The sequence below is a fragment of the Pteronotus mesoamericanus genome, unplaced genomic scaffold (assembly GCF_021234165.1).
Source record: "Pteronotus mesoamericanus isolate MK-2021 breed Mesoamerican mustached bat unplaced genomic scaffold, CSHL_Meso_final contig_37, whole genome shotgun sequence".
Taxonomy (NCBI): domain Eukaryota; kingdom Metazoa; phylum Chordata; class Mammalia; order Chiroptera; family Mormoopidae; genus Pteronotus; species Pteronotus mesoamericanus.
The window spans coordinates 2,588,941-2,604,894 of record NW_026555144.1 but is presented as its reverse complement, the minus strand read 5'-3'; the positions used below and the strand labels follow the sequence as shown (position 1 = coordinate 2,604,894).

Genomic DNA, 15,954 nt, shown 5'->3' with positions numbered 1-15,954 from the left:
CCAAAGATGTCATGAGGTTTTAAAATTCCCTCTCATGACTGTATTAGTATCAATCTCCCTTTTTATTTACATGAGGTTTGCTTCATATATTTAGGTGATCCTATGTTGGGTGTATAAATATTTACAAAGATTATATCCCCTTGCTTGATTGTTCCCTTTCTCATCATGTAGAATCCTTCCTTGTATCTCACTATTATCTTTGTTTTAAAATCTATTTTGTCAGATATAAATATTGCTAACCTTACTTTTTTGTCATTTCCATTTTTATGAAATATCTTTTTCCATCTCTTTTAGTCTGTGTGTGTCTTTAATTCTGAGGTGGGTCTGTTGTAAACAGCGTATATATGTATCTTGTTTCCTTATGTATTCAGCTACCCTGTCTTTTTTTTCACTTTTCAGAATTTAATGGATTCCTCTCTGTGTGGCTTCAAGCTACCAGCACACAAGCCCCACCAACACTCTTAAACTTCTCCTCAGGTCTTTTGCTGAAGAATTTGGCTTTCACAATGACGACTGATTTGGGAGCTTTCCCTTCCCTAGAACGTTGTTGTAGCCTGATCACACCACATCAATGGTGGGAGCGGCTCTGGTCTTGTTTTTGGCAGCATTTACCTGTGTCTGCTCACTGACCAGGGTCCACAGTTTATCAAAGTTGACAGTGGGCAGAAACTCTTGTTCCTCTTTAAGTTGTAATGCCTCATACCAACTTTCTCAAAGTAACCTGAGTGATATTTGTCAAAGTTAATCCTGTGATGATACAAGCCACTGGCATTACCTCAGCCTCCCAGGTGCTTCCCGTGCTTGCCGATGTGGCCTTGGCTGTGGCTCATGTGGCCCTGAAGTTTCCAGGTCTTACTCAATCTGGATGACATGTTGGTGGCAGAGATGCAAGAGGAAAGCCTTTCAGCTACCCTGTCTTTTTTGATTGGAGCACTTATGCCATTTACATTTTAAGTGATTATTGATAGGTACATATTTATTGCCATTTTTTTTTATGTTCCTCTGTTTTCTTCTTTTTTTCCTCCTCCTCCTCCTCTTTCTCCTCCTTCTTCCTCTCCTCTTCTTAAAGCAAGCCCCCTTTTTATTGTTAAATTACAGTTGTCCCGATTTTCCCCTGGTTGCTCTCCCCTGCCCTGTCCAACCCCTCTCTTTCAGTCAGTCCCCATCTTGTTGTCCGTTGCCATGGGTCCTTTATATATGTTCCTTGACTAGACCCTTCTCCTTCTTTCCCTGGTTATCCCTTTCCTCACTCCCCTCTGGTCACTGTCAGTTTGCTCCTTTATTCTATGTTTCTGGTTCTATTTTGCACATTTGTTTGTTTTGTTAATTAAGTTGCACTTATAGGTGAGATCTTATTGTATTTGTCTTTGCCACCTGGCTTATTTCACTTAGCATAATGCTCTCCAGTTCCATCTATGCTATTGCGAAGGTTAGGAGTTTGTTCTTTCTTTCTGCTGTGTTGTATTCCATGTGGTGTAAATGTACCACAGTTTTTTGATTCACTCTTTTACTGAAGGGTACTTAGTTTGTTTACAGCACTTGGCTATTATAAATTGCACTTCTGTGAACATGGGATGCATAGGTTCTTTTGAATTGATGTTCATGATCCTTAGGGTATAATCCCAGCAGTGAGATTGCTAGGTCAAAAGGCAGTTCCATTTTTAGTTTTCTGAGGAAATTTCATACTGTTTTCCACAGTGGCTGCAAGAGTCTGCTTTCCCACCACCAGTATTATAGGGTTCCTTTTTCCTCACATCCTCACCAGCACTTGTTATTTGTTGATTTGTTAATGATGGCCATTCTGACTGGTGTGAGGTGGTATCTCATTGTAGTTTTAATTTGAATGTCTTTGATGGCTAGTGATGCTGAACATTCTTTCATATGTCTCTGGGCCCTCTATATATGTCCTCCTTTGAGGAGTGCCTGTTCAGGTCCTTTGCCCATTTTTAAACTAGATTGTCTTTCTGGCATTGAGTCATATTAATTCTTTCTATATTTTGGAGATCAAACCCTTGTCTGAGTTATCATTGACAAATACGTTTTCCCATATAGTTGGTTCCCTTTTCATTTTGCTGATGTTTTCTTTAGCTGTGCAGATGCTTTTTAATTTGATGTAGTCCCATTTGTTTATTTTTTCCTTTATATCCCTTGCCCTAGAATATTGGTGAAGATACTGCAGTGTGGAATACCTGACATTTTACTGCCTAAGTTTTCCTCTAGGAGTTCTATGGTGTCATGACTTATATTTAAGTCTTTGATCCATCTTGAATTTATTTTGATATATTGTGTAAGTTGATGGTCTAATTTCATTTTTTTGCACATACCTGTCTAGCTCTCCCAGCACCATTTATTGAAGAGGTTATTTTCACTCTATTTTATCCTCCTGCCCTCTTTGTCAAATATTAATTGACCATAGAGATATGGGTTTATCTCTGGGCTCTCTATTCAGTTCCATTGATACATGTGTCTGTTCTTATGCCAGTACCAGATTGCTTTGATTACAGTGGCCTCGTAATATAATTTGATATCAGGTATTGTGATCCTTCCTACTTTCTTTTTCTTTCTCAAAATTGATGAGGCTATTCTGGGTCATTTATTGTTCAATATACATTTTTGAAATATAAAAATGTGGAACACTTCACAAATTTTCCTGTCATCCTTGTGCAGTGACCATGTTAATCTTCTTTGTATCATTCCAGCTTTAGTATATGTGCTGCATAATTGAGCACTAAAGCAAGCACTTTAACATTTTCTTACAGTACTGGTTTGGTCGTAACAAACTCCTTTAACTTTTTCTTGTCTGGGAAGCTATTTCTCTCTCAAATGTAATATCCTTTTTGGGTAAAATAGTCTCGGTTGTAGATCCTTGCCTTTTATCACTTTGAATATTTCATAGCAATATTCAAAGACAATATTCAGGCCCCTCTGGCCTGAAATGTTTTTGTTGAGAAATCAGGTGACACTCTTATGAGAGCTCCCTTGTAGTTAACTATCTTTATTTGTGGCTTTGAAGATTCTCTTTGTCTTTAACCTCTGCCACTTTAATTATTATGTTTCTTGGTGTGCACTTCTTTGGGTCCATCTTGTTTGGGAGTCTGTGTGCTTCCTGGGTTTGTGTGTCCTTTTCCTTCACCAGGTTAGATTTTTGGTTATTATTTCTTCATATAGGTTCTAAATTTTTTGCTCTGTCTCTTCTCCTTCTGGTACCCCTGTGATGCGGATGTTTTTATGCTTCATGTTGTCCCGAAGGTCCCTTAAACTATCCTCGTTTTTTAAATTCCTTTGTTTTGGAGCTCTGATTGTGTTTTCTTTTCTATCCTGTCTTCCAAATCATTGATTCGGTCCTCTGCTTCATCCAACCTACTTTTTATTTTTCCAGTGTATTATTTTTTAAGATTTTATTTATTTATATTTAGGGAGAGGGAAAAGGAGGGAGAAAGGGAAGGATAGAAACATGAATGTGTGGTTGCCTCTTATGCGCCCCCCGCTCCACTAGGGACTGGCCTGAAACCCAGGCATATACCCTGACTGGGAATCAAACTGGAGACCCTTTGATTTACAGACTGGCATTCAATCCACTGCACCTCACCAGTCAGTTCCTTCCAGTGTATTCTGTATTTCAGATATTGTATTCTTCATTTCTAACTGGGTTCTATGTCCCTTTTAATGCTGTTGAGCATACTTATAACCTTTACTTCGAACTCTATACCTAATAAATTCATTGTCTTTAGTTTATTTAGCTCTTTCTCTGGAGATTTTTCCTGTTATTTCATTTGGGGTCTATTTCTTTGTCTCCTCATTTTGGCTGCCTCTTTGTGTTTGTTCCTATGTATTAGATAGATCTACTATGACACACAGTGTTCATAGAGTGACCTTTTGTAGTAGGTATCTTGTGGAGTCCAGTGGTACAGTCTCCTTGATCACCATAGCTGAGTGCTCTAGGAATGTTCTCTGTGAGCATTCTGTGGGCCCTCCTGTTGTAATTGAATCTTGATTGTTATTGGCCTATTCATGCATGGGAGCGACCCTTAGGCTAGATGACTGTGTGGCTCAACCCCAACTGTGGCGTGTGAGTTGCTATGCAGATGCTGACCATGTGAAGCAGAATTCACTTCAGCATGATTTAGTACCTGCCAAGATCTCCCTGTGGATAGGCTGCATGTGAGGCTTATTGAATTCTTCTCTGAGATTGTCTAAAGCTGGCCACTGACTGTGTTGGCTCTGGGCCTCTTGGGAGAGACTCTGGTACAGGCCGATATAAGACACTGCCTTGACCAACCCTCAGTTGTCTTTTTGGAGCAGTCTTGATGTGGCTTCTGCTTTAAATCCTTTGTTATAAGACATCTCTTCTGCTAGTCTTTACTTGGTTATTTAGGATCATTGTTATATAGTTTAGTTGTAATTTCAGTTTGGTCCTGATAGGAGGTGAGCGTAGGTTCCATATATTTTTCTGCCATCTTGGATCTCCAGTACTCCACTTTCTGATTGCCTACCTTGTGACTCTCCCTTTTATACTTCCGTTTTTGATCTTTGACTTCTATGCTATCATATTCTATAACTTTACATTCATGTCGATGACTGTTCTAACATCCTGAAATTTCTTAATCGGTTCAGCTCCAATAGCCTTAACACTTCCATGATGTTTTTCACATTCTCTCTTCTAGTAGTTCTAGAAATTGGTTTTCCCTTCTAAATTATCCTCCTTGAGGACAATGGTCATGTTTTTTTCTTTTTTAAACCCTTTTTGGACAGTGCCTTGCATTGTATATGCTCACTAGAAAGGTAGTATCTTATCTTTCATGATTAAGAGCATGAACTCTTGAGTCAGAATATTAGAGTTTAAACTCTAGCTTTGAAACTTACTAACTATATTTCTATGAGGATGTTAGTCAACTTCTCTATGCCTCAGTTCATATATATATATATTTATATATATATATATATTTATATATATAAACATTATGTACCTGATGGAGTTACTGAAATGACTATATGTAGAAGAATTCTTGACCATAGCTAATAGAATACTTACTAATAACAACTGCTTTCATAAAGTATAAGGAAAATAGATTTTAATGCAAAAAAAATACTTCTGATTAGACTGATGGTTACCAGAGGGAAGAGTGGTTGTGGAGACTTGATGAAAATAGTGGAGGGATTAAGAACTACAAATTGGTATTACAAAATAATCATGGAAATGCAAAGAACAACATTGTGAATAGAGTTAATAATATTGTAATAACTATGTACAGTGGGAGGTGGGTACTAGAAACATCAGGGGGATCACTTTGTAAAGTATGATTGTCTATGTTAACTACTATGCTGTATACCTGTAACTAATACAAAACAATATGAAAGCAAATTGTAACTGAAAAATAAAATTTAAAATAGAGCTTTGGTTATTAGTAATAATGAGACTAAGAGACAGTCATTTTAAAATATAAATTGAAAGCAAGTGGATTAGCAAACAAATTTTCATTTTTTTATATCTGTACTTTCCACTGAGAAGGTGTCGATGTGTTGATTATTGTTAGACACTATTTTATTTGCCCACTATCATTGCATGATGACATCATTAGAAAGTTAAGTGACAATGTTTATTATTAAAGTTTGGATGAAAAGTATGATATACTTCTAAAACTCTAAAAAGTTTTGACTAATATTATTAAATTGTTAAATGTTTATATGATCATAGCAGATTCTGAGTATAGGTGGCATAGGTTATCAGTTGTATGATGTGATGAAGGATGCTCCGAAATACAATTTTTTCAAATTTATTACTCCATAGTTCTGTCAAAGGTCCTGATACTTATGTGAGAGTTTGAGAAAGAACTATCAAAATCCTGTTATTGGAAGACACATTGTATTAAAGCTTGTGATGTTTGTAGAATTTCATAAATTTAGAGTATAGCTCATATATTTTCCAGACCTAATGTGTTATGTACTTGTTAGTACATCTCATTAGCATACCAGTTTTTAAAATAACTGTGTCATTTTTTATTGACCTTGTGGCATGGTGTGATTGTCAAATATTTTGCATATAAATATTTTTTCTGATTTATCTCCTCAAGGGAAGATAGGGAAGGGAAAGAGAAAACATAAACAAATGGGACTACATGAAACTAAAAAAAAATTGTACAGCAAAAAAAAATGCACGAAATGAAAGACAACTTATTGAATGGGAAAACATTTTCACCAATGCTACAACCAATAAGTGGTTAATATCCAAAATTTATAAAGATCTCGTGCAACTCACTATAAAAAAACAAACAAACAAATAGTCCTATTAAAAATGGGCAGAGTCCTGTGTAGACACTTCTCCAAAGAGGACATAAAGATGGCTAGAATCAAAAAATCAACAAACAAATGTTGCTAAAGAATAGAAGAGAAGAGAACCCTCATACGCTGTTAGTGTGAATACAGATTGGTACAGCCTAATGGAGAACAGTATGCAGATTTCTCAAAACATTAAAAATGGAACTTTTTAAGACCCAGTGATTTAACTTATGGCAATTTATCTGAAAAGACCCAATACACTAAATCAAAAGAATATAAGCCCCACTATATTAATTGCAGCATTATTTCCAGTAGGCAACATGTGGAAGCAACACAAGTGCCCATCAATAGATGTGTGAATAAAAAAAGGTATACATATATATGATGGAATATTAGCCTTAAAAAAGAATGAAATCTTATCATTTGTGATAGCATGGATGGGCAGAGAGTGTATTGTACTAAGTGAAATATGTCAGTCAGAGAAAAACAAATACTATATCATTTCACTTATGTGGAACCTAAAGAACAATATAATTAAGCAAACAAAACAGAAACAGACTGATAGGCACAGAGAACTGACTGATGGCTGCCAGAGGGTAGGAGGTGTTGGGGAACTGGGTGAAAATGGTAAAAGGATTAAGGAATACAAATGGAAAATTACAAAATAGTCATAGGGATATAAAGTATAACATAGGCTGTATACCCATTAATATTGTAATAACTATGTTATGGTGCCATATGGCTACTGGAAATATCAGGGGGAACACTTTGTAAAGTATAAGATTTTCTAACCACTATGCTGTATATCTGAAACTAATACAAAATAATATTGAATGTAGACTGTATTTGAAGAACAAAATAAATATTTTACCTATAAATCTTTTTGCCTATGTTTTTCTATTTTATGTTTCTCTACATTTATTATTCTTTACTATTTACACTGGCACTTAATAGTTTTAATAACCAATATTTCTAATTTTTAAGATGCTTTTGAATTTTGTTTATGTCTTAAAACTTGGCACTCAACTTGAAGTTATATGTATAAGTGAATATATTTTTAATCCTTTTATTTAGAGCAACAATAAAATTATATCTGAAAACAGAGAAAGAAACTGCTTTTTTAACTATTGTTTCTGTGTTTCACTTTATTATTTCTTCTAACCTGGCAATAAACCATTGGATCTTCCCTTTGGATCATATGCTATAATAATGTATGTATAGTCATGTGCGGCATAACAACATATCTGTCAACTACAACTGCATTTACAGCAATAGGCTATACCATATAGCCTATTTGTATAGTAGACAATGCCAGCTAAGTTTGTGTAAGTACACTTTATGATATTCGCACAATGATGAAATTGCCTAAGGATGCATTTCTCAGAATATACAGTATTCCTGCTGTTACAATCATCTCGCTTCAGATGACTGTGTCTATATTTATACAGGGTCTGGCAGAAGTAACCCCTGCTTGAATGTGGCTGGTAGGGTAATAATATACATATAATAATTTATAGTTTTAATTTGAACATTTCAACTAAAATGTCATATAGTGTGCTTTAGTGTGATATGGTTATGTTACAGAATTACATGGTTATGATTTCATAATAAAACCTTTTGTTTAAAAAAAGGAGCGTTATTTGTGCTGGACCATGTATGTCAATCTACGCACATACATATATACATATATATTTATGTTCTAGCTTTCCAGTAATAGTTACAAATTCAAAAATCTTACTGAAGTCCTGAAACTTTATAAGGGTTACCTCTCAGAAACTTCTATCAAACAACACACTTAATGTAGAATAGTGGGAACATTTTTTTCTAAAGTCAGGAACAAGTCAAGGATATACACTATTACTACTACCAGCACCCAAGACAATGAAATAAAACCACTGGAAATAATTAAGAGGTACGATTAATAGAGAAAAAAGAGACAAAACTATATAGAGAAATGATCATTTATCTTGAAAATTCAAGAGAATCAGTGGACAAACTATTAAAATTAATAAGAGTTTAACAAGGTGGTCAGATGGAAGATCAACATCAATAATGATGCAAGGCCAATATCAATAGTTTTCTTAGTAATCAGCCATAATTATATTCCTTGAAATGTTATCTGCAAAGGAGCAGACAAGGGGGACTTATATCTTTAGATGTTTTTAAAGGAGAAAGTATTGTAAAAAAAAAAAATTGCTCTGGCTGGTGTGGTTCAGTCGATTGAGCACTGGCCTGTGAACCAAAGGGTTGCCAGTTCGATTCGCAGTCAGGGCACATGCCTGGGTTGCAGGCTAGGTCTCCGGTGGGGGACACCTGAGAGGCAACCACACATTGATGCTTCTTTGCCTTTCTCTCTCCCTTATCCTCTCTCTAAAAATAAGTAAATAAGTCTTTAAAAAATAAAAATACAAACATGGAAAAGAGTTTTCATTTATTCTAAGTGCCACAGGAATCCACTGAAGTATTTTAAACAGAATGTGACTTATCTTTCCTAAAAAACCACTTTGGTTTTAGTTTAAAGAGTGAGATTGGAAGAGGACAAGAGAAACAGGAAGATCAGTTAGGAAGTTATTGCAGAGGTTTGAAGATGAAGCCCTGGAAATGAATACATCTAGACATATTTGAGATCCACTTAAAGTATAACTGATTAGTTTTTTTTATTTTAGCTGTTATTTATATGTATATCTGAGTCTAAGCTTTATTGAAGTTTTTATTATCTTTTCACTTCATTTATGTTATTTTTAAATTTCTCCTCTCATTTCTAGAAAACAAATTCTTTTTTTTGAAACCTATATAATTTTATTAACCAATGTCACCCCAATATATTTGATAAAAAAGAAAAATATATATATACAGAAGCATTTTCAAAATAGCATGAATCTAAAAAGCATTTGTTTTCTCTCCTATTCTCAATTAAAGTTTACACTATCTTTACCATCTTTTTTTTAAATACATTTGTCTCTGCCTCCCCCCTACCACTTTCCCTTGCCCCCTCCCTCCTTCCCTCCCTCAGCTCTTCCCCTTTGGTTTTGTTCATGAGTCCTTGCTATATGTTCCTTGACTTTTCCCTTCCCTTACCTTTCTCTGTCCCACCTCCTTCCCTCTTGTCTCTGTTGATTTCTTTTCCTTTCAGTGTTGCTGGTCATATTTTCCTTGCATCTTTGTATTGTTGGTTAGGTTCCGCTTATAGGTGAGATCATATGGTATTTGTCTTTCACTCCCTGGCTTATTTCGCTTAACATAATAACATTTGAGTTTGCATATCTGATTAAACCCTTCCTTTTCATGCACTTAATTGCTCTGGAGTTGGTGAGCTTTGGGGAATCTGAAATAGTACAAATCTCACTTTGTTGGACATGGTTAAAATGGTGAAAACATAAGAACCATTTCATCTCTCCTAAATTACTGACTTTGCTGAAATAAACTGCATTTAAATTTAAGCATTTCTTAAAGCAATTTTCATATTTAACTTCCAAAATCTGTTTGCTCAGCAAGCAAGTACTAAACTTGTTCTGAATTTTCTGTCTTAATAACTGAGTCATAACTTTTCTTGTACATCTAGGACAGAATTGGATGGATGTTTCTGAAGCATTTGGAAAGGATTGTTAAGGTACATGATTAATTAAGGATACCATAAGCATATCCTTTTATTTCCAACCCCATCAAATGGCAAGTCAAAACACACTGCTAATTAAGAAATTTTGATTTAAAGGTTTACCTCCAAGTACTAGGCTATAGACTATTCTTTTTCACTGGGACCTCCCCTCAGACAGAAGTTCTCTCTTTCAGAAAAACAATCCTGCTACTAGGGAGGCTGTAAATAGACTGGGCACTGGAATAAGGACATTCTGTCCCCACAACATGAAACCATGCGAAGCAAGAGGTGCAGAAATATTCCTTAGACTTGTATGAGACTTTGAAGGCAGAATATAGGGGATGGAGAGACACAGAAATATAAAGCAGGAGGAGAGAATATATTTGTACAAAAGTAACAGCATGGGTATAGTGCATTGTCAGTGAGACAAAAGAGACATGCAGCCCCTGACATCTGGGACCTGGCTTGGGACTATCAATCTGGACTTCGTGTTTTCTTGTTGAACATAAACAATCTTACAGAACATCGACATGGGAAAAGGTCACTTTGTGACTGTAATAAATGATCAAGGAAAAACAAGACTACTCCATCATCATGTTTGAACATAGTCAAAACATGAACAGTGTCCAAGCCACAAAAATGACCAAATATCTGTCATGCTGGCTACCATGAGTGACTGTTGCTTCTTTATCAATTATAGCTGTAGCTTTGGGTTAGTTTTTCCCACTTAAAAATAAGATTTATTTAGAAATCCAATCACTGAATTACCCCCACATCCTGATGGCATCCCTGTCCAGAACAAAGCCAGCTAGAGTGACCAACTCAGCCTGTTTTTCCCATGGATCTTTTGATTTTAGCACTGTAAGTCTCACATTCCAGTGCTCAGCCTTGGGCATAATGGGATGGCTGGTTCAATAGCCTGCTTCCTTAAGCTCTCCCCCAAATCATGAAAAGCAACCCCAAATCTTGTAAAACCTTTATATCACCCTCTTATTGAGACATCCTGTGATTTCCCTTGGTATGCATTTCTCTCTTTGCTGCAACAGGAAATAAACCCAGCTTTTTCTAATATAGGCCTCTTCCTTGTGGTCTCTGATTGGAGGGCATTGACATCAGTAAGAAGTAGAGGCACAACATTGTCGAAAATCTAGTAAAACCTAGATAGCATGGGAAAATGGGACTGAAGAAATGAAGAGGTTGGGGGAACTGGGGAAGAATGAAAAGGTGCCACAGCCCTCAGGGGGCTAGAGTGTGGTCTCCTGAAAAGGTGGTTTTTAAAGGTGATAAATGATGAGGTTTTGGAAGGTGAAGGCATGAGTTTTTATAGGAGTGGGGAAGTTGTTGGTCCACACCCTGTGTCTGAACCAAGAGAAACACTAATGAAAAGACAGTAAAACTAAACAAAATTTTGGCTTATGTTATAAAATAATCAGTCAATCATTCATGGCCCAGAGCAGTGATTTTCAACCTTTTTCATCTCATGGAACACATAAACTAATTAGTGAAATTCTGCAGCACACCAAAAAAATATATTTTTGGTTGCTCTTACAATAAATACATATAATTTTGATTCATTCACACTGGATGGCTATTGTTGTGTTGGCTGTTCTCTCCTTTTTTTAAAATTCTCACCAGAGGACATTTTTTTTCATTGCTTTGAGAGAGAAAAACATTGATGTGAGAGAGAAACAGCAATTGGTTATCTCCTGTATGCAGCCCGACTGGGTACTGTACATGCCCGGACGGGGCATCCAAACTGAAACTTATGTATGTGCCCTGACTGGGAATAAAACCCATTATCTTTTGGTTACAGGGTGATACTCCAAGCAATGGAGCCACACCGGCCATTGTAATCTTTTAATTTGACAATCTAAGAAAAAAAAGAGGTCAGTGTCCCTGACTAAATAGTCAGGTATTGCATATTTTAAAAAATTCTTGTGGTACATCAGTTGAAAATTGCTGACCTGGACGCTAATCATAGATTTTCCCACACTTGTTTGCCTGTGTTTATCAACTCCATCTCATAACAGTTTCTGTATAAGGGAAATTTCTGGTAAGGAAGAGCAGCAGTGACACACTAATGAGCAGGTGTCATAAGTGCAAAACACTAAACTTTCAATTTTAATTCTTTGGGTTTAAGATCATCCAGTGTTAAATATCAATATTCATTAAATAAAATAAAGGACACAGAACAGTCCCTGACATATAGTAAATGGTAATACTAACTATTGCAATTACTAACATTATACTATTTTTTCAACGTGCTTATTTTATAACAGGGGCAATGCCATAGTTTTAAAAAATGTTTTTGATCACATGTTGGAAGTATATATTGAATGATAAATGGAACTGTCTTGATTTTTAAACTTGACTCAGAGGCATATATTCAAATGACTATGTGCACGTGTTTTGGTCAGATTTACTTATAAGTGACCTTTGATAAGTCTTTTAAATTCAGTGGCTGAGTACCTACATTCCACTAGATGTCGGCCCCTACTGTATGTTGCAAAGCAAGTTTTGAAAACAGGGCATCCAGCCAAGATGAAGGTGTAGGTAGATTCACTTTGCTTCCTCACACAAATAAAAGAAGGATAACAACAAACTTAAAAACAAAAAAACAACCAGAACTTCCAGAAAATCAAACTTTATGGATGTCCAACAACCAAGGAGTTAAAGAAGAAACTTTCATCCAGACTGGTAGGAGGAATGTAAATGCGAAGCAGGGGTGGCCAGGATGTGTCACAGGGTGGTGGCTGGTGGATTGGGCAGGGGAAGTGGCAGCTGGCAGACCATATGATCCCACATTTCATGTAGATAAGCCAGGAGGAGCAACTGGGGAGCAAGACAGACTGCACAATCTAGGCTCCCAATGCAGGAAACTAAAGCCTCAAAAACTCTGGCTGTAAAAACTATGGGGGTTTTTACACAGCGGTTGTGGGGAGGACATCCTAGTCTCACAGGAGAGTCCATTGGAGAGGCCTATGGGATCCTAGAATGTACACAAGCCCACCTACCTGGGAATAAGCACATGAAAGGGCACAATCCACTTGTGGGAAGTGAGGAAAGTGAGTGAAAGCGGACCGAGAGCCAAGCAAGCAGCATTGTTCCCTCTCTGACCCCTCCTCCACAACAGTGATATGACACATCAAAGTTGGTTGACCCGCCCTGGAGAATACTTAAGGCTCTTCCCCTTAAAATGTAACAGGTTTCACTGCCAGGTGGTGAAAGACAAATACCATATGATCACACCTATAAGTGGAATCTAATTAACAAAACAAACGATCAAGCAAAATATAACCAGAGACACTGAAATAAAGAACAAACTTAAGTAACCAGAGGGGAGAGGGGGTAACGGGGGAAAGAAGGGGAAGGACCATCAAGAAACATGTAAACCCAAAGGTGGGTAGAATTGAAGGTGGAAGGTGGGGGCAGGTGGGGAGGGTGAAAGTGGTGGTGGGAAAATAGAGACAATTGTACTTGAACAACAATAAAAAAATAGATTGACAAAGAACAAAAAAAGAGATAAAATGATATTTTAAAAATAAAATTTTAAGCTATTAAAAAAAGGTAACAGGTGTAACAAGACAAAGAAATATGGTCCAAATGAAAGTACAAACCAAAACTCCAGAAAGAGAACTAAGTGATGAGGAAATCGCCAACCTATCAGATACAGAGTTCAAACCACTGATAATCAAGATGCTCACAGAAATGACTGAGTATAGTTTCAAAATAAAGGAGGAAGTGAAGGCTATACAAAGTGAAATAAAGAAAAATATACAGAGAACCAACAGTGAAGGAAAGGAAACCAAGACTCAAATCAATGATTTGGACCAAAAGGAAGGAATAAACAGTGAACCAGAACAGAATGAAGAAACAGGAATTGAGAGAGAGAGAGAGAGAGAGAGAGAGAGAGAGAGAGAGAGAATCTGAGGAACCTCCGGGACAACTTTAAATGTTTCAACATCTGAATCATAGAGGTGCCAGAAAGAGAAGAGGAAGAGCAAGAAATTGAAAACTTATTTGAAAAAGTAATGAAGGAAAACTTCCCCAATCTGTTGAAGGAGCTAGACATGCAAGTCCAGGAAGCACACAGAGTCCCAAAGAATTTGTACCCAGGCGGAACACACCAAGACAGATCATAATTACATTACCCAAGATTAAAGATAAGGAGAAAATCTTAAAAGCAGCAATGGAAAAGGAGAGAGTTACCTACAAAGGAGTTCCATCAGACTATCAGCTGATTTCTCAAATGAAACCTTGCAGGCAAGAAGGGGCTGGAAAGAAATATTCAAAGTGATGAAAAGCAAGGGCTTGTAACCTAGATTACTCTATCCAGCAAAGCTATCATTTCGAATGTAAGGGCAGATAAAGTGCTTCCCAGATAAGATAAAGTTACAGGAGTTCATCATCACCAAGCCCGTATTATATGAAATGATAAAAAGATTTATCTGAGAAAAAGAAGATCAAAACTATGAACAGTAAAATGACAACAAATTCATGACTATCAACAACTGTACCTAAAACAATCAAAAACAAAAACAAAGCAAACAACTAGAACAGGAACAGAAGCACAGAAGTGGAGATCATATGGAGGGTTATCAGCAGGGAGGGGGAGGAGGGAGAATGGAGGAAAATGTACTGGGAATAAGAAGCATAATTGGTAGGTACAAAATAGAAAGGGGGAGGTTAAGAATAGTATAGGAAATGGAGAATCCAAAGAACTTATATATACGACCCCACACATGAACTAAAGGGGTAGAATACTGTAAGGAGGGTTGCAGTGCAGAGGGGCATAAAGGAGAGAAAAATAGTGGGACAACTGTAAGAGCATAATCAATAAAATATACTTAAAAAAAGAAAACAGGACTACCATTTAGGTTTGTACTGTTTATACTTTAAAAATAGCCAAGGAGTGAAGAAGCAGAATGTTATTGTCCATGTAAAAGGAAGCCTTGAGTACTCAGAACCTAGAAGTTGAAACATAAAGGAAGTACCTTCCTTAGAACAAGATTAATTTATAATTTTCACCAGAGAATTACCTCATTTATTTCTATAAAAATAAAAGTCACTTGTTGAAAATATAAGAACACACAGAGGATACTTATGAAGTGCTCTTAAAAATAAAGTGAATGTCTGAATTCTGGCAATGTCTAGGATATGTTACAAAAGGTAGCAAGTAGAGTTTTGTACATTTACAATAATTACATACTGCAGAAAGACTATCTCATCTGGTTTTTCCATACTCAGGAAAACAAGCAGCTTGTTTTTCAAAAATTAGTACTAAATTACCATTATTATATGTGTACAACCTGGAATATTCCAATTACTCTAACATTCTTAATGCAAATTTGATTTTCTCTTTTATAATGCTGACACCTGTTTAATTTAATTTACATTTTTTTCCAGAGGCCAAATTTGACAGTGATAACACCAATTATCCTGATGCTGTGTTCTCTCAACTCTTTTCTTGTTTGATATTATTACCATTTTGGAGGGGCACCAAGCCTGGGGCAAAAAGTACCCATACCCACCTGCAGTATAGAAAACTTGATTCAGAAGTCTACTTCTTCAGTGGTATAAAAATCATGTATTTTGAATGTGGCATTTTTTACAAAATAAAATAGAAATAGTAATTCTGAGAAGTAAATCCTTTTATAAAGTTAATAAATTGATGATTATATTTACTTAAGAACTCATAAGTAAACATTTCTAAGGGAACCTTTACTTTTATGTGAATTATACATTGTTATTCTGTTTCTGCCATATCCTTTTCAATGTATAATGTTTCTTACATAGTACTTTCATATGTATTATTTCCACAAATAAATTCAAGTCTCACCTGCATACAGCAAACAGTTGAATTCTCATTTATGTAAAAATTTTGCACACTTACAATATGCTATTGTTTAATCATAATGAGTCCATTTTCACCTATAGTAATACATAAATACGTACAGTTTTTTTGCATGAGAAAATGAATCAAACTGAAAAGTACAAATTAACAACGAAGTAAAAATATTTACTTTCTTTAATGTTTAGAGGTAAAAAACCTATATTATTAAAACACAATTACATAATATACA

At 36.0% G+C, this 15,954-nt stretch overlaps 1 protein-coding gene, 1 non-coding gene and 1 pseudogene across 2 annotated transcripts in view; all 3 read right to left on the bottom strand.

Moving 5' to 3' along the window:
• Positions 1-15,954, bottom strand: part of LOC129073235 (E3 ubiquitin-protein ligase RNF133-like) — a 33,673-nt gene that overhangs the window by 16,906 nt on the left and 813 nt on the right. The window lies entirely within an intron of this gene.
• Positions 428-872, bottom strand: LOC129073236 (60S ribosomal protein L27a-like; annotated as a pseudogene).
• Positions 2,623-2,729, bottom strand: LOC129073263 (U6 spliceosomal RNA). Its single transcript, XR_008529426.1, has one exon. It is a non-coding gene; the product is annotated as a U6 spliceosomal RNA (small nuclear RNA).